At 35.6% G+C, this 18,015-nt stretch overlaps 1 protein-coding gene across 16 annotated transcripts in view; it reads right to left on the bottom strand.

Annotated features, from left to right (window-relative positions):
- The window catches only part of GPHN (gephyrin), a 634,768-nt gene that overhangs the window by 131,477 nt on the left and 485,276 nt on the right, over positions 1 to 18,015 (bottom strand). The window lies entirely within an intron of this gene.

Here is an 18,015-nt window from a genome sequence, read left to right as displayed (position 1 = left end):
TCATGATTGGATTGTTTGTTTCTTTGGTGTTGAGTTTAATAAGTTCTTTATAGATCTTGGAAACTAGCCCTTTATCTGATACATCATTTGCAAATATCTTCTCCCATCCTGTAGGTTGTCAGAAAGCCTTTTTCTTAACTGCTTCTTCTAAGTTTTCTTATTTTTATTGGGTTTATTTATTTATTTAGAAAGGGGGGGTAGAGAGAGAGAGAGAGAGAGAGAGAGAGCAAGCAGATGGAGAAGGAGAGAAGAGAAAGAATCTCAAGCAGGCTCCATGCCCAGTGCAGAATCTGACATGGGGCTCGATCTCACTGCCTGGAGATTATGACCTGATTTGAAATCAAGAGATGGATGCTTAACTGACTGAGCCACCAGGGGCTCCTTACTGTTTTTTTTAGGGATGCCTCTCTTTCTTTAAAATATATGAATGAATGAATGAATGAATGAACAAACCTAATAAAGATATTAAGGACATATTAAGGAAAAATTATGAAAATTAAGGAAAAATAAAAAATATAAAAGAAAAAATACAAAAGGGGAGAACTATATCAAGGAAGATAGTTGTTTCAAGGAAGGAGCAGTTAAAAGTAGTACCCACAGGGGCATCTGGGTGGCTCAGTCAGTTAAGCACCTGACTCTTGATTTTGGCTCAGGTTATGATCTGAGAGTCATGAGAACTAGCCCCATTGTGGGCTCTGTGCTGAGCATGGAGCCTGCTTAAGATTTTCTCATTCTCTCTGCCCCTCACCACTCCCACTCATGTAATACGGGTATTCTCCCTCACTCTAAAAAAAAAAAAAAAGTAGCACACGATCTTGATCTTCCCTCCTCTATGCTTTCCCTTTCTCTTATACTCTAAACTTCTGTATGCAGTATTTTCTTAAAACTAGGCTCTCAGCAGTGGCAGTCAAATGATCTGATAAATGTATATAAAATTGATGGATTCTAACGGCTTAATGTGTTACTCCAACCAGTTACCAGATTTTCACTAGTAGGTTTTTTTATTTTTGTGACAATGCCTTCACTCCAAAGAACAATTATTATAATAATAACACTGATACTAGCAGTACTACTAGTAATAACAATAGCAGCTAATATTTATTAAGTGATTACTGTATACCAAGTATTTAACTGTTTAATCCTTACAACAACCCATAAGGTAGATACTCTTAGCATCCTCATTTTACAGATGAAGAAACAAGCATAGAAATACTGAGCACTTGCACAAGTTCACACAACTAGTAAGTAGAGAAACTAATACTTGAACATAGTAAGTTTAACTCTAGAGAATGTCTTCTTTTACAAGATAAGCCAGTGGAAATGTGTTTGAGACCTGCAGATTTTTCACCATATCTTAAAATATTTTCAAAAAGTGACCACTTGCTCTGCTTTATGTATAAGCTTGAATCTGAATAGCACATCAGTTTAGAGAGTATAAGCTTATTACATCACAAATCTTACTTGGTGAAAATTGTCTTAGTGCTTCCTTAAATTAGAATTAACATTTGAGACCTATAATATTTTAAAAACTAAGGTTTTTTTTTTGACATATCTATTATTACAAGTAATATTTAGCAAACTTGATGGTGAGTGGAGTGATGGACAGATTTCTTAGAGATATTTAAGATCATTATGATTAAATGATGATGGCAAAAATGGAATATCTGAAATTTATGTATGGATATTAAAAGTATGTGATAAGTGGATTAATAGAAAATCATTCATTATATAATAATTTTAAATTAAATTTAACTTCTGAAACCATTGCTTGAGTATTAAGAGCAGCAGGAGGAACCATAAAAATCATGAAGTTCAGTCAATTAGAGTAAGACTAGAAAACTTTTACACATGAAGTAGAAAAAAACCAAGTCTCATAGAAAGTTAGGAGCTGCAGATAAACTAAATACCTAAAAATTTTCACTTAATCGTTCTGGTAAAAATTTTAGTGAATGATATTTATCTCATTTGCATCCATCGAACCCTGTTCTATTATGTAACAAGTGTCTCCAATAAAATAGTAATGTCTTCAAGTAAACATATCCATAAGATAAAATTTTAAAATTAAAAATCCATTAGAGACCCAGGATAAATGTTATAGTCTTTGAGAAGTGGCAAAACAATCTGGAAAAGAGTTGTTTGGAAAGGAAAGCAATGTTGAATCAGTTTTGTCAGCCATGGGAAATTCCTTACTTGAATAGTGTCTCATCTGAATCATTCCAGTTTATTGCTGTTAAAGTAGTAAAATCTCTTAATTCATTCAAAGAAAGTCAATTCTGCTTTTATATATCCCAAACCCTGAAGCCTCTATTTTACTTATTTTATAGCTTGTTCAAATAAGAATCTCCAGAAATTAGCATATAATTTTACACATAGTTAAATAAAGAAGGATGCCTTCTTTTAGGCACCAAATTAAGTTGCAGATAAATTATTTTCATTCTAGCAATATTTCTGACTAGATAACTACTGTTTGCTATTACATTATAGTCAGAATCGAAACGACTTTACTATTCTATTTCTTCAACAACACAACTTCATTAATCCAGAAAACCCTTCCCTGGGAAGATAAAACTTGAAAATACTTTTATTATTCATTCTAAAAACTTCCTGAAAGACCTATTAGCTTTTAAATGGCATCAAAGATAGGCTACATACCAAGACCTTTTTAAGCCCTCACCCTAAAATCTTTGCATCATTAAAGGTGGCTTGAGTCCTGCTGGAGTACAGAGAGGCCTTTCCCAGAGAGTGAGGCATGCTGGCCTCCGTACTTCTGGCTGTGGGGGACTGGCCTACTGCAGGACTGGCAAGTGGCCTGGCCTGCCTGGTCCTGGGGCTTGGGTGGAGAAGTAGGAGAAGGGGCAGCGGTGACGTGAGGGTATGCAGGTTTCACTTCTGCAGCAAGAAAATGCAAAAGATATCTGTGTAATAAAATTCCTCCAGAGATGAAGGATACAGATTACTTTGTGATTGGGAGTGGAATCTCTACCACATACTTACATGTCATAGCCTACTTCATTGTGAAAGTGTGCAAATACCTGAAATATAAATGTGAGCCTCACATTAACATCTAAAGGAAGACAATATTGTTAAGATGACAATACTACCCAAAGAAATCAATAGATTCATGGTTATACCTATCAAAATCCTGATGGCTTTTTTCTTTTCCGTTTTTTTTTTTTTTTTTCAGAAATGAAAAAGCCAATCCTCAGATTCATGTGGAAAAGCCTCAAGAGTTAAAATACTATTGAAAAAGAACAAAGTTGGAGGACCCTCACTTCCCAATTTCAAAAGTTGCTACAAAACTACAGTAATCAAACCATGTAGTACTAGTGTAAGGATAAAAATATAGATCAATGGAATAGAATTTATATATAAATCAATATATTTATAGTAAATTGATTTTTGACATGAGTGTCAATACCATTCAATGGGGAAGGAACAGTCTTTTCAATATATGGCACTGGGACAACTGGATATCTACAAGAAAAAGAATGAAGTTGGCTCTTTACCTCACACACTACATACAAAATAATTAACTCAAAATGAATTAATGACCTAAATATAATAGCTAAAATCATATAACTCTTAAAAGAAAACATAGGAGTAAAGCATCATGACCTTGGATTTGGCAATGATTTCTTAGATAGGAAACCAAGAGCATAAGCAACAAAAGAAAACTTACATAAGTTGAATTTCACTAAAACTAAAAACTGTGCAAAGGACATTATCAAGAAAGTAAAAAGACAACCTAGAGAATGGGAGAAAATATTTGCAAATAATATATATGATGAGGGTCTAGTACCCAGAATATAGGAAGAACTTTTACAATTAACAGCAAAAAGACAAACCAACCAACTAGAAATTGGGCAAAGAACTTGAATAGGCATTTCTCCAAGGAAGATATACAAATGCCAAAAAGTGTATTAAAAGATGCTCCACCTCATTACTCATTAGGGAAATGCAAATCAAAATCACAATGAGATAGCACTTCCCCTCTACTAGAATGGTTGTAAGAAAAAAAAAATCCAGTTTTGGCGAGAATGTAGAAAAATTGGGATCCTTGGATACTGCTTTAGAGAATATAGAATGGCTTAGCCACTGGGGAAAATAGTTTGGCAGTTTTTCAGAAAGTTGAACATAGAATAATCATATGACAAGCAATTCTACCTCCTATAAATACTCAGTAGAACTGAAAACAGGTACTCAAATACATGTACAGGTATGTTCAAAGCAGCACTATTCACAATAGCCAAAAGATAAAACATCCAAACGTTCATCCACTGACCAATACATAAACAAAATATGGTATATATACATACAGGAATATTATGCGGCCATAAGAAGGAATTAAATATTGATACATACTACCATATGGAGCTAAGTAAAAGCAGCTAGACAAAATCATCATATATTATATATACATGGAATTGTATGATTCCATTTATAAAACACATCCCAAATAGACAAATCTTTGGAGAAAGAAAGCAGATTGGTAGTTGCCAGGAGCTGGGGGCAGTGGGCAGTAATTGCTTAAAGGGTATGTGATTTTCTTTTTTTTTTTTTTTTTGGTATGTGATTTTCTTTAGGGGTGATGAAAATGTTTTGGAACTACATAGAGGTGGTGGTTACACAACATTATAAATGTACTAAATACCACCAAATTATTTACTTTAAAATGCTTTATGTGAATTTCACCTCAATTTAAAAAGATTGACTGGCTCTGCGTGGACTTTGGCAGCCACAATAATTCATTTTATGTTCCAGAAACCAGAGAAACTTATTAGAGAAATTGTATACCGGGTATTCCTAGGACGGTTAGTTTAGATAGTATCTGAAACACTACCTGGAGACTTCATTCTTAGAATAGAAGATGATATTTCATATCTGACTCCAGTGAAATTTGAATAAGAATGAAATGAAATGAACTGCTTCAGTCATTTGATTTGGAATGACTTGTTTCTCTGAAAAATATAGCTCCTTATCTCTGCCTAGTTGTTGCTAACATAATCCTTCTCTACTTTCTGGGTATGCATGCTAATGCCTGAAGATTGTAGCTAAATGAGCAAATACCCCAAAAATCAATGTGTTCAAATCACAATTCTAACATGTCTTTATTCCTGGGGATCCCTGCAGGAGTTCCTGTAGTTAGCCCTGGCCCTTGGTTTAACTTGAGCTTTGCTCAGGTTTTAATTTTGCTTATATGCAAATATTATTCATAGAATAAGGCCAACACACACACACACACACACACACACACACACACACACCCTCGGTTTGCTTTGTGCACCAATCCTAAACTATTTTATCATGATTTTACCCAATTCTCATCACACTACCACAATGAAAAACTAAACTTAAACCTAGCTTCAAAGTATAAATACCCCAATGTTGAACTCACATTGAAATGCTACCAAGACTCTGTTAAGGCAGAGCTCTCCTCTACAATGAAAACTTCTATTTGTGGGGAGCCAGCGTTCAACAATCACAAAGGCCATAGGGAGATCTAAAGTCAAGACTGACGTCTTCTCAGCAAAGCCCAAGACCCTTGATTTGATAACAGCAAGCTTCTCTGAGGCCCTCTGAGACTCCTGCTTTGGGGAATAGGAGTGTCTCTAATTACTATAATGAAACAAGTAAGTCTAACATTAGCTTGAACTCTTGATTTTTCTTTGAGCTCTCCAATTGCTAAGTTTGTCTTCTAAGAATAATAAAGCTTTTTTAGGACCTTTTTGATAATTGGATCAGATATGAAAAAGCTTTAGGGCAGCCCTGGTGGCTTAGCGGTTTAGCGCCACCTTCAGCCCAGGGCGTGATCCTGGAGACCTGGGATCGAGTCCCACGTTGGGCTCTCTGCATGGAGCCTGCTTCTCCCTCTGTGTCTCTGCACCCCCCCTCCCTCTCTTTGTGTCCCTAAGAAATAAATAAAATCTTTTTTTTTTTTTTTTTAAAGAAAAAGCTTTTATCCTTGGTGGAAATGTATCTTATTCCCAACAGCATTACTGTCTTGTCTATATTTGTCTTTTCTTTTCTTTCTTTCTTTTTTTTTTTTTTTTTTTGGTTATATCTCTGTAAAGGGACAATTCATATGGAAAAGGATAGACATAGGCCCCAATAAATATATTTGGCAAAGTGGCCTTAGGAACAATCCCATGCAGACTCTGCTCAGTGCAGAACCTTGTGAGGGGCCAGATCCCATGACCTCAAAATAATAAACTCTTGGTTTTGACCTGAGCCAAAACCAAGAGTTGGACACCCAACTGACTGGGCCACCCAAGTGCCCATGTTGTATTTATGCTTATACCATTTCTATTCTTCACATCAAAAAGCCCAGTGGGTAGAGATATGGATTTGTTCAGTACATCAGGCCTTTAATCAAACAGTCATATCCCACTTTCATATAGTACCAATCCCCAAACCTTCTTTATCTTCACTGCCTCCTGAGGCTATATAATATTTAATGGTGTAGATTTATGTTGTGTTTTCTTTAATAACCTTTTAGGTCAAAATAGTCAATATTTGCCTTCTCCTAAGAAAATCAACAATATACCTGGACTGTTAAGTTCCAGGGGTTTTCTGAAACACTCCCCTATTGTTCACAAGTCCTCAACTGGGACCTAAAGGACTAGATTTCCTTGGGATTCTACTCTTATTCAATATGTGGATAACTTTTTGTTAAAGGTGGAGTGAACTCTAAGACTGATTCCATCTGTCTACTTAAACTGTTTTAACTCAAAGAGAATGAAGTTCCCAAAGAGAAGTTACAATTTTGTCTATTAGGTCATTACCTAGAATATGCTTTATCTCAAGGAAGTAAATTTCCTACTCCTGACATAGTATGGACTTTTAAAAAACTTTCCCATGACAGTATCTAAGAGATAATTAAAAAGATTCCTTAGTCTCACTGACTTATTGCAGGCAGTAAATTCTCAACTTTTCTAAAATTGCCATGCCAAGATAAGACTTAAACAAGTTCTTGGAAACTGAAACTCTTCCTTGGGTACTAAACATGAACAGGGCTTTTGTGAGTTAAAATTAGCTCTTCAATAACTTCCCACCTTATTTATTATCATAAAACTTCATCCCTAGAATATGATCTGCCCAGGTGGCAGAACTCTTATGAGCACAATATAGGTTTTAGTTTTAGTTAGCTATAGATAAGAGGGTTAAAATATGCACTAATAGTAGATACGCTTTTGGGTTAGTCCATGATTTTGAAATGCTTTGGAAACAAGATGGCGTTTTTGACCTCAGCAAGAATCCCAATTAAGAACGGTTAGCAATGTATAGATCTTTTAAGTGCTCTAATGCTTCTTGAAGAAGTGGCTACTATAAAATAGGAGCTCAAGCAAAAGGAGATAATATTGAGGCTAAAGGAAATGCTTTGTTAATCATGCCAGACCAATAGCCTTTACTAAAATTATAGCCCTTAGAATACCCCAAGGGACCAAGTCTTTGGTTTAAAAGCAAATAGAGTTCAAAATCTCTATTACAGAATGCCAACAATCAGCCTCAGAGCCAGAAAAGAGATGCTGGGAGAATTCTGAATGTAAACTGACTGTTGACTATTTAGTAACACTGAAAGGCCTCAAATGGGATCTTGTACAAATTTTATTTTATTATTTTTAAATATTTTATTTATTTATTCATGAGAGAGAGAGAGAGAGAGAGAGAGAGAGAGAGATACGCAGAGGCAGAAGCAGGCTCCATGCAGGGAGCCCGATGTGGGACTGGATCCCCGGTCTCCAAGATCACGCCCTGTGCTGAAGGCAGCGCTAAACCGCTGAGCCACCCGGGCTGCCCAGATCTTGTAAAAATTTTATATGAAATTACCCACCAGGAAAGAACAAATTTGCCAATGTACATAATTAATATTGATGGGAAAGTTTTACTATATTTCATCTGTCGCCAACATAATTCTGATAAAAACTAAGGGTAGAACATGGACAAAGTCCAAACCTCAGGGCCCCCTTAAACATCTTCAAATGGATCATATAACATTACTCTCTATAGGGGGTTTTGTATTATGTCTTGGTCATTTTATGCTTGTTCTTGAGATTTGAAGCCTTTTCTTGACAAAGAGCTACAACTCTAACAGTAGCAAAATTTTCTTGGTTTTGTGTTCCCAGCCTGGGGAATACTGACCTCTGTAGTAATGGAGGCATCCATTATTCTGGGCCTCTTACTAAAAGAGTTTTGTAAAGCTCCACCACTTAATAAACAATTTTGTTAGTCTTACCCCCACTCTTAAGGAAAGGTAGAGAGAACAAATATAATTTGAAAATTAAATTAAACTCTTAAGAAACTCTTGAACTTCCATGGTCTCAGGTATTATCCTTAACGCCAATGAGATCAAGTCTTTCTGAGGTTTGTCAGCTCTCCCCCATAAATTAATAACAGGCCAGACCATACATCTAGGAATATCACTTTGATTCTAAATTCTACACTTGCAAGCAGATAGAGTTAAATATTGCTGGAATTATTCTTGCTATCCACCAAGTCTCATAAATAAGTATGAGCTGCTTTTCCTCAATACCCTACTAAACAACACTTGCATGACTTAAAACCCAGGGACATGGTCTTTTTTATAAGAGACATCAGAGAAAGACAGCTCTGGGACCCCACTGGAAAGGACCTTATAAGGTATTGTTAGCAATGAGCAAAGGGAATAGAACTCCAAAGGTTTGATCCTTCTATTCATGTTTTGAAGAGGAATAATCCATTCTTGAATTTATGGAAGATCTTAAGCTGGAGTGTTTTTAGGAACCCCCTAGAAGCAGTCCTCTCAAAGAGATATCTTTCACCCAAAAGACCTCTGACCACATGAAATGCAGAGACCTTCTACCTAAGATCCATAGAACAAGACAACTGATTACCATGTTTTAATGTGTGTTCTTTGGTTATTTTTGTTGTTATTCCTACCCTCCCCAAACTCCCCTTCCCCAGTTTAAGGGTACTTTTAACTGTGTTATCTATATTGCCCTATTCTTAATATTGCTCTTTGCTTCCTTCATTATTCATTGGTATGTGTCTAGTAACCAGCTACTATTTACTTGTGCACTAGCTAAAGCGTACAAACTAGTTTTATATACATTTTTCTTAGGGTAGCCACCCCAATTTTTTTTTTTTTTGTTCCATGTCCTTATAAATGAATCTGTTGCTTTCCTGGGTAACTGGACTCAACTATTAGGTGACTTCTTCAGATGAAAAACTATATACTAGGTTAGATAGATGGAAATCCAAAACTCCCTGTAGATCATACCTAGAAGAGAAGGTTCTCAGGAATTTTTGGGTGGGAACTAGCTTTCGTAACCAAATTTTACAGAAATAGAACTTGCAAAAGAACTAGGATGTATTATTTGGAGGATGCCTCACTTTTATACATCCTAGAAGTAAGGCACTATATATATCTCTTTTGTTTTAGATCTACAAATAATCTCAGTACTTTACATTTTATTGTTGGCACCAATTTACATTTGGCAAGTAGCTCCAAAATGTTATAACATATTTGCTAAGACACAGGGGCATTTTGGTGCCCTTCAATGACTGGTACTGCATTTGTGGTACAAAAGCTTGCCGGCTACCTGCAAACTAGACAGGAACTTGTTATCTTAGTAGACTGATGTCTGCCTTCAGTAAACTCCCCATCATCACCCACAGTCCATTTTAGCCCATCTGTTTCATTCTCAGAAAAAAGACTGTTGGTTAACTGAATTTTTTAAAAAGTAGGAAGAGTGGGTTTTGATTTAAGAGTCAAAATCCTCCATACTGTTTGATAGTGGTTGTACCCATTTACAATCCTACCAACATTATACAAGAGTTCCCTTTCCTCCATATCCTCTCCAGCATTTGTTATGTCTTATCTTTTTGATGATAACCATTCTAACAGGCATGAGCAATCCTGAATGTTTTTCCTTGAGATTACTAAATGTTGAGTGCCTTTTCATGTACCTGTTGGCGATTTGTGTTTATTCAGGTCTTCTGCCCATTTTTTTTTTAATTTTTATTTATTTATGATAGTCACAGAGAGAGAGAGAGAGAGAGAGAGAGAGAGAGAGGCAGAGACACAGGCAGAGGGAGAAGCAGGCTCCATGCACCGGGAGCCCGACGTGGGATTCGATCCAGGGTCTCCAGGATCACGCCCTGGGCCAAAGGCAGGCGCCAAACCGCTGCGCCACCCAGGGATCCCATCTTCTGCCCATTTTAAAAACTGTATTATTATTTTGCATTGAGTTGCATATTCTTTATATATTTTGAATGTTAACTCCTTATCAGATATACAGCTTGCAATTTTTTTCTGATTCCATATGTTGTCTTTTCATTTTATTGATAGTTTCTTTTGCTGTGTTTATAATGTAGTTTATAAACTACATTTATAGTTTGATGTCCCATTTAAAAATTTATTTTTCCTTAAGTGGCATATCCAAAAAAATTATTGCCAAGACCATTTAAAGGAGCTTTTCTCCTATGTTTTCTTCTTGGAGTTTCATGGTTTCAGGTCTTAAATATTAAGTCTTTAATCCATTTGGAATTAGTTTTTATAAGTGCTATAAGACAGGTGTCAAGTTTCATTCTTTTCACATGTGAATATTCAATTTCACAGCATCATTCCTCTCAAAAGACTTTTCTCCATTTGAGTATTCTTGACCCCATTGTCAAATAGTAATGGACTATATATGCATGGGTTTATTTCTGGACTCTTGTTTCTGTTTCACTGGTCTATGTGTCTGTTTTAATGGCAGTTAGTACTACACTGGATTACAATAGCGTTCTAATACAGCTTGAAATCAGGAAGTGATACCTCCTTCTTTGTTCTTCTTTCTCAGGATAGCTTTGGTTATTTGGGGTCTTTTGTGGTTCCATATACATTTTAGGATTTTATTTTTTACTCTGTAAAAAATTACCCTGGAATCTTGATAAGGATTGCACTGAATCTATAGATCACTATGGGTAATATATTTTATTAATATTAGTTCTCCCAATCTAAGACCATGGGATATGTTTCCATTTATTTATATCTTCTTCAATTTGAACAATATATTATAATTTCAGTATAGAGATCTTTCACCTCCTTGGTGAAGATTTATTTTGACTAAATTTATTCCTAAGTATTTTTTTTGTTTTTGATGCTAGTATAAATGGGATTATTTTTTCTTTTCAGGTAATTTTTTTTTTTTTTAATTTAGGAAGGCTACTGAGTTAATTTTGTATCTTAACAATTTTACTAAGTTCATTGATTAGTTCTAACAATTTTTTTTACAGTTATTTATTTATTCATGATAGACACACACACACACAGAGGCAGAGACATAGGCAAAGGGAGAAGCAGGCTCCATGCAGGGAGCCCAATGCAGGACTTGATCCTGGGACTCAGGATCCTGGAGTCCCAGGATCATGCCCTGGGCCAAAGGTAGGCGCTAAACTGCTGAGCCACCCAGGTGTCCCAGTTCTAACAGGTTTTGGTGGAGTCTAGGATTTTCTAAATGAAAATCTTGTCATCTGCAAATAAAGACAATTTTATTTCTTCTTTTCTAATTCTGATGCTTTTTATTTCTTTTTCTTGCCTGACTGTTCTGGTTAGGACTTCCAGTACTATGTTGAATAAGAGTGGTGAGAGTGGGCACTCTTGTCTTATTTTGATTTTAGAGGAAAAATTTTCAATCTTTTACCACTGAGTATGATTTAGCTGTGGGCCTGTCACATATGACCTTTATTATGTTGAGGTAAGTTCCTTCTATACCTAATTTATTCAGAGATTTTGTTTTAAATCATGAATGGATGTTGAATTTTGTCAAATGCTTTTTCTGTGTCTATTGAGATTATGGTTCTTTTTTTCTATTAAAACATATTTTATTTATGTGTATTGAACTATCCTTGCATTTCAGGGATAGATCCCACTTGATTATAGTGAATGCTTCTTTTAATGTGCTGCCAAATTCAATATGCTAGTATGTTATTGAGAATTTATTTTTTTTTTTTGGTTAAGATTTTATTTATTTATTCATGAGAGATACACAGAGAGAGGCAGAGACATACACAGAGGGAAAAGCAGGCTCCCTGTAGGGAGCCTAATGCGGGACCTGATCCCAGGACTTGGGATCATGCCCTAAGCCAAAGGCAGATGCTCAACCACTAAGCCACCCAAGCATCCCTTTTACTGAGAATTTCTGCATTTATATTCATCAGGGATACTGGCCTATAGTTTTCTTTTCTTCTAGCATCTTTTCCTGGCTTTGGTATTAGAGTAATGCTGGACATGTAAAATGAGTTTGGGAGTGTCTCCTTTTCTTCAAATTTCTGGAAGGTTTTGAGAAGGATTGGCATTAATTTTTCTTTAAAGGTTTGGTAAAATTAACCAGTGACACCATCTGTTCCTGGCTTTTCTTTGATGGGAGATTTTTGATTACTGATTCAGTCTCTTCACTAGTAATCAGTGTGGTCAGATCTTCTATTTCTTGATTCAGTCTTGGTAGGTGGTTTGTTCCTAAGATTTTTTTTCATATCTCCTAAGGTTGTCTACTTTGCCGGGTGTACAGTTGGTTTTGGCTTAATTTTTACCTCCTGGCTGAGAAAAAGGACTACAAACTTTGATCATAATTCTTACATTTATATAGCATGGTTCAAATATATGATCGCCTAAGTCCTACTATATAGTTGCTGTCTCATGATATGGCTCAATAAATGATCATCCAACAACAACAAATACAGGAAAACTTGACACTTATGAAGACTGAAACAATTTCTTTAGATAACTGATTTACTATTGTGATTCCTTAATGAAGGTCTGTGTTGACTGAATGATTACACTTTCAGATGTCAGGCTGAAGACTGACCCCAAGGAGAACCTTGATGCCTGAAATTATCTATAACCATACAACCTACTGTCTTTACTAGCATAACATTACTATTGTACAGTCTTTATTAACATAACTTTTACTATTCCAGAAAACCCTCCCCTACAAGACTTTTATTACTTATTCTTAGAAACTTTTTAAAGTATCTAAAGACAATTTACACATCAAGACTCTCAGAATTCCTTGCCTTGTGTGCCGATGATTATATAATGATCCCTATTAAATTTTAATCAAGCTCTATGTTAAAAGATCTGCTCTAAATCAAACTTCAAAATCTCATGAATATCCTGAGTTTGTCTTTCCCTTTCTGAGAAAGTTTTTTTTTTTTTTTTTTTTTTTTTTTTTCCTTTCTGAGAAAGTTTTAGTTGAAACTTTGACTTTACTGAAGTGGTATTCTCCCATACCATATGTGATAAAAAAATTTCTAAGAAATATATATTTGATCATTCAAATAAAATATATTTCTCAGATATATTTGGTTTTTATCCACAGTTCCTAAAAAATACCTCAGAGCCTTTAGATGAAATGAGTATCTTATTATTAATGGTGGTGATTCGTGGACCCCACCTACAGGCACAGGATTGGTTGCCAGAAGGACCAACCATGTAATTACATGGTTGGAACTTTCAGTCCCATCCCCCAACCTCTGGGGAGGGGAGAGGGATTGCAGATTGAATCAGCAAGTTGCCAATGACTTAGTCAATCATAACTATGTAATGAAGTCTCCATTAAAGAACCAAGAAGAGCTTTTTGGCCCTTCTTTTATGGAGAGCTTCCATGCTTAGGGAACCAGACAGCTTCCACATGCCACTGCACCAGGCCCCAAGCTCCCCAAGGGCAGAAGCTCCTCTGTTTGGGCTCTGCCCTATGTTTCTCTTCATCTGGCTGTTAATTTGTATCTGTTATCATATCTTTTAAGAAACTGCTAAACAAAAGTGTTTCCCTGAATTCTGTAAGCCACTCTAGAAGATTAATGGAACCTAAGGTGGAGGTTGCTGGAACCTCCAACCTGTAGCTGGTTGGTCAGAAGCACAAGTAGCAGCCTGGGGCTTGTGACTGGTATCTGAAGTGGAATATGGATGGAATATCTAGTATATTCCATTTGTAGGACTGAATAGGACAAAAATTCAGTCCTACAAAACAGTAGGACTGAATCTTTAAACTCTGGACTCTGATGCTATTTCTGGGTAGATAGTGTCAGAATTGAGTTGAATTCTTGGACATTCTGCTGGTATCTGAGAATTGCTTGGTGTAGTGTGTGTGGGGACACCCCTATCAAGTCTGAATTGGGCTGGCTACCTAAAAGATGACAGGAAGAATAAACTCAGGCTTATTATCACAGGTTGTTTTGATCATTTTTTTGAGGAGCAAAAGGAAAGTTATCTTTTACTTAGAAAACATTACCAAAGTTAACTCCTCCTTGGACAATTCTAGACAAACTTCAAGTTCTTTTTTTTTTTTTAAAGATTTTATTTTTTTAAAGATTTTATTTATTTGTTCGAGAGAGAGAGAGAGAGTGAGAGAGAGAGGCAGAGACACAGGCAGAGGGAGAAGCAGGCTCCATGCAGGGAGCCCGATGTGGGACTTGATCCCAGGTCTCCAGGATCATGGCCCAGGCTGAAGGCGGCGCTAAACCGCTGAGCCACCTGGGCTGCCCCAAACTTCAAGTTCTAAATCTTAGAGGTTATAACTCTTTTCCCTTCTCTAGGATCTATCGATGTTTTGTTTAACATATTTCTATTTATGCTAAAAAAGGAGTTAATTACAGGCATACCTCATTTTACTGCATTTACCTTTATTGTGCTTTGCAGATACTGTTTTTTTTTCTTTAACACAAATTGAGGGTATATAGCAACCCTGTATTGACCGAGTCTATTGGCACCATCTTTCCAATAGCATTTGCTTATGTCATGTCTCTGTATTACATTTTGGTAATTATTTCAATATTTCAAACTTTTTCATCCTTACTATATTTGTTACAGTGATCTGTGATCAGTGACTCACTGAAAGCTCAGAGGATAGTTAGCATTTTTTAGCAATCAAGTATCTTTAAATTAAGGTTTATACATTGTTTTTTAAACATAAAGCTATTGTACATTTACTAGACTACAGTATAGTATAAACATAACTTTTATATGCACTGGAAAACAACAAAAAATACATTTTGACTCACTTTATTGTGATCATCTGGGACCAAATCTGCATATCTTTGAGGTATGCTTGTACAATTTTCTTTACCTTGGCTACATTTTGGAAATGTTTTCCTTGAGAATAGGTAATTCAGTAAATAAATGAAAAAAGGTAGAAGTGACAGAATGGGTATACATGAAGAATTAGTTATAGTGACATTGCCTAGGGAGAATTCTGAGAACATGTCACAGAGGAGCTCACACTTGAACTGAGTCTTGAAGGATATCTAAGAGTTTCCTAGCTCAACATTACTCATCATCAGGGAAATACAAATAAAAACTGCCATCACTTCATACCTGTCTGAATGGCTAGAATGAACAACACAAGAAGCAAGAGATGTTATCAAGAATGTGGAAAAAGGAGAACCGTCTTTCACTGTTGATGGGAATACAAACTGGTACAGCCACTCTGGAAAACAGTTGGGGGTTCCTCAAAAAGTTAAAAATAGAATTATACTACAACCCAGAGATTGCATTACTAGGTATTTAATCAAAGGATACAAAAATACTGATTCAAAGGGACACGTGCACCCCAATGTTTATAGCAGCATTATCTATAATAGCCAAATTATGGAAAGAGACCAAATGTCCATTGACTGATGAATGGATAAAGAAGATGTGGTATACACACACACACACACAGAATATATATATTATATATATATATATATATATATATAATATAATGCAATACACACAATGGGATATTACTCAGCCATCAAAAAGAATGAACTCTTGCCTTTGCAATGACGTAGACTGAGCTAGAGTATATTATGCTAAATGAAACAAGTCAGTCAGTGAGGGACAAATTAACATATGATTTCACTTGTGGGATTTAAGAAATAAAACAGAGAAACACAGGGGAAGGCAGGGAAGAGAGGGAGACAAATCAGAAGAAACTCTTAAGTAGAAAGTATATACTGAAGGTTGATGGAGGGGAGATGGGTGGGGTTCAGGTTAAATGGATGATGAGTATTAAGGAGGACACTACTTGTGATGAGCACTGAGTGTTACAAGTAACTGAAGAATTGCTAAATTCTACTCCTGAAACCAATGTTACTCTATATGTTAACTAACTAGAATTTAAATAAGAATTTGAGACAAACAAAAATGGTATATATACATATATATATACATATATATGTATGTATATTTTAGAGATGCATGCGAAAAAAGGTCCGTGGCAGCACAGACTAAACTGAAAATAATGGTTGCATATAGTAGGAAGAGTGATAATGTGAGATGGGCAGATAAAGAGGAAATTTATACTTAGTCTCTGTATTTCTGTATTATTTGACTCTTTTTTTAATTTTATTTATTTATTCATGAGAGACAGAGAGAGAGAGAGAGAGAGAGAGAGAGACAGGCAGAGGGAGAAGCAGGCTCCATGCAGGGAGCTTGACGTGGGGCTCGAATCCGGGGACCCCAGGATCAGGCCCTGGGCTGAAGGCAGCGCTAAGCCGCTGAGCCACCCGGGCTGCCCTTATTTGACTCTTCTTTAAGAATTTGGTTATGTATCATTATAAAATAAAACATGTTTGAAAAGAAAAAAAAGACTTTTTTAGGAAAATAAGGGAAATGGATAATTTATACAGTGGGGGGACAGGGTCCAAAAGAATAGGGGCAGAACATATAGCACTGAGAGAGGGAGGAACTGCTAATAGGGTCTATATGACTGCAGTATTAATAGTCATGGCAAAGGAAGAAACTAAGGGCAATTAAAGTAGACTAACTAGGTAAAGAGATATTGAAGTTAAGAAGTTCAGAGGTAGAATAGCTAGCTCATGGTGAGGAAAGAGTCCTGGGTGTAGCTATGGGCATGAATATGAGTTACTAAAGTGGTGTTGAAAGGAACAACCTTAATCTTATCTTATGGAGAGGCTACAATGTTGGATGGGCTCTCTACAAAGATCTAAATGGCTATATGGACCATGTACATGACTATTTTATCCTAAGAAAACATGATCAGGAAAACCTGGACTATGGTGATATCCAAAGTGATTAATAGTCTACAAGCCAGCAGGAACATAACTGAAATAACAGTTCTAAAAACATAAAGATCCATGATAAAGATGTAAGAGGATTCAAAGAAATCTCTTGTCAGTAAGAAATTATTTTTGTTTCTGATTATCATAATCACTATCAATGACCCATCATCATCTCAGGATCAACAATAAATGGAAATCATACAATAATAACCATAAAATGTCATTTTTAAAGTTCATTTATCTGTATTGTTTTATTTTAGTGAATATTCTATCAATACTTCCCTCAGGTTTCTCAACCTTAAGTCTTAGTAGGGATTATAGCACGCTGCAGCTCTTATATTAAAGAGCCTCTCTCAGATTCACATATCTGTTAAATATTGTGGAAACTGACAGTGGTATAGTTAAACACATCTGAATTTATTTTTAAACAACTCTAATACAAAGGTGCTGGGCAAAAATTGCAGTGTGCTTGCCTACCAACTCAAGGGTTTCAACTAACATGCAGATTCAAAACACAGAAATAGAAAAAATTTACAGTAAATAAAATAAAACACAAATTTTTATCTATTTGAAGTTCTATTACTTTTGTGATTATTAAATAATAGACATTTTACTGGAAATATAAATCATTCTATTTACTAAAATTCTCAGTAGTATAAGTATCAGATATACCCATTTAGTTATGGTCCACCTATAGTTCTTCTCTTGATAAAGATCACAGAGAAGACAGGATGATGTCACTAATTTTAAGTGACAGAGAACAATACTAAATTATTAGCATTTATATAGTGCTTTTTCTCTTAGGATCCTAAAACTTTTAGGGCACAATCTTCAATGTTATATCATTTCAAGGATACAGGTAAGGAAAGCTATTTACAGTTCCTTTTTATAGGATATAAAAATGAATAATATACAAAGTTAGATGACTTTGAGTTAATGGTATTAGTGATCAAACAAAAAAATTAAGGTTTCTTTATGAACCAAGGGGTT

This window comes from Canis lupus, chromosome 8, assembly GCF_003254725.2.
Source record: "Canis lupus dingo isolate Sandy chromosome 8, ASM325472v2, whole genome shotgun sequence".
Lineage (NCBI taxonomy): Eukaryota > Metazoa > Chordata > Mammalia > Carnivora > Canidae > Canis > Canis lupus.
Note: the sequence above shows the minus strand (reverse complement) of the source record. Positions and strands in the feature narration are given on the sequence as shown.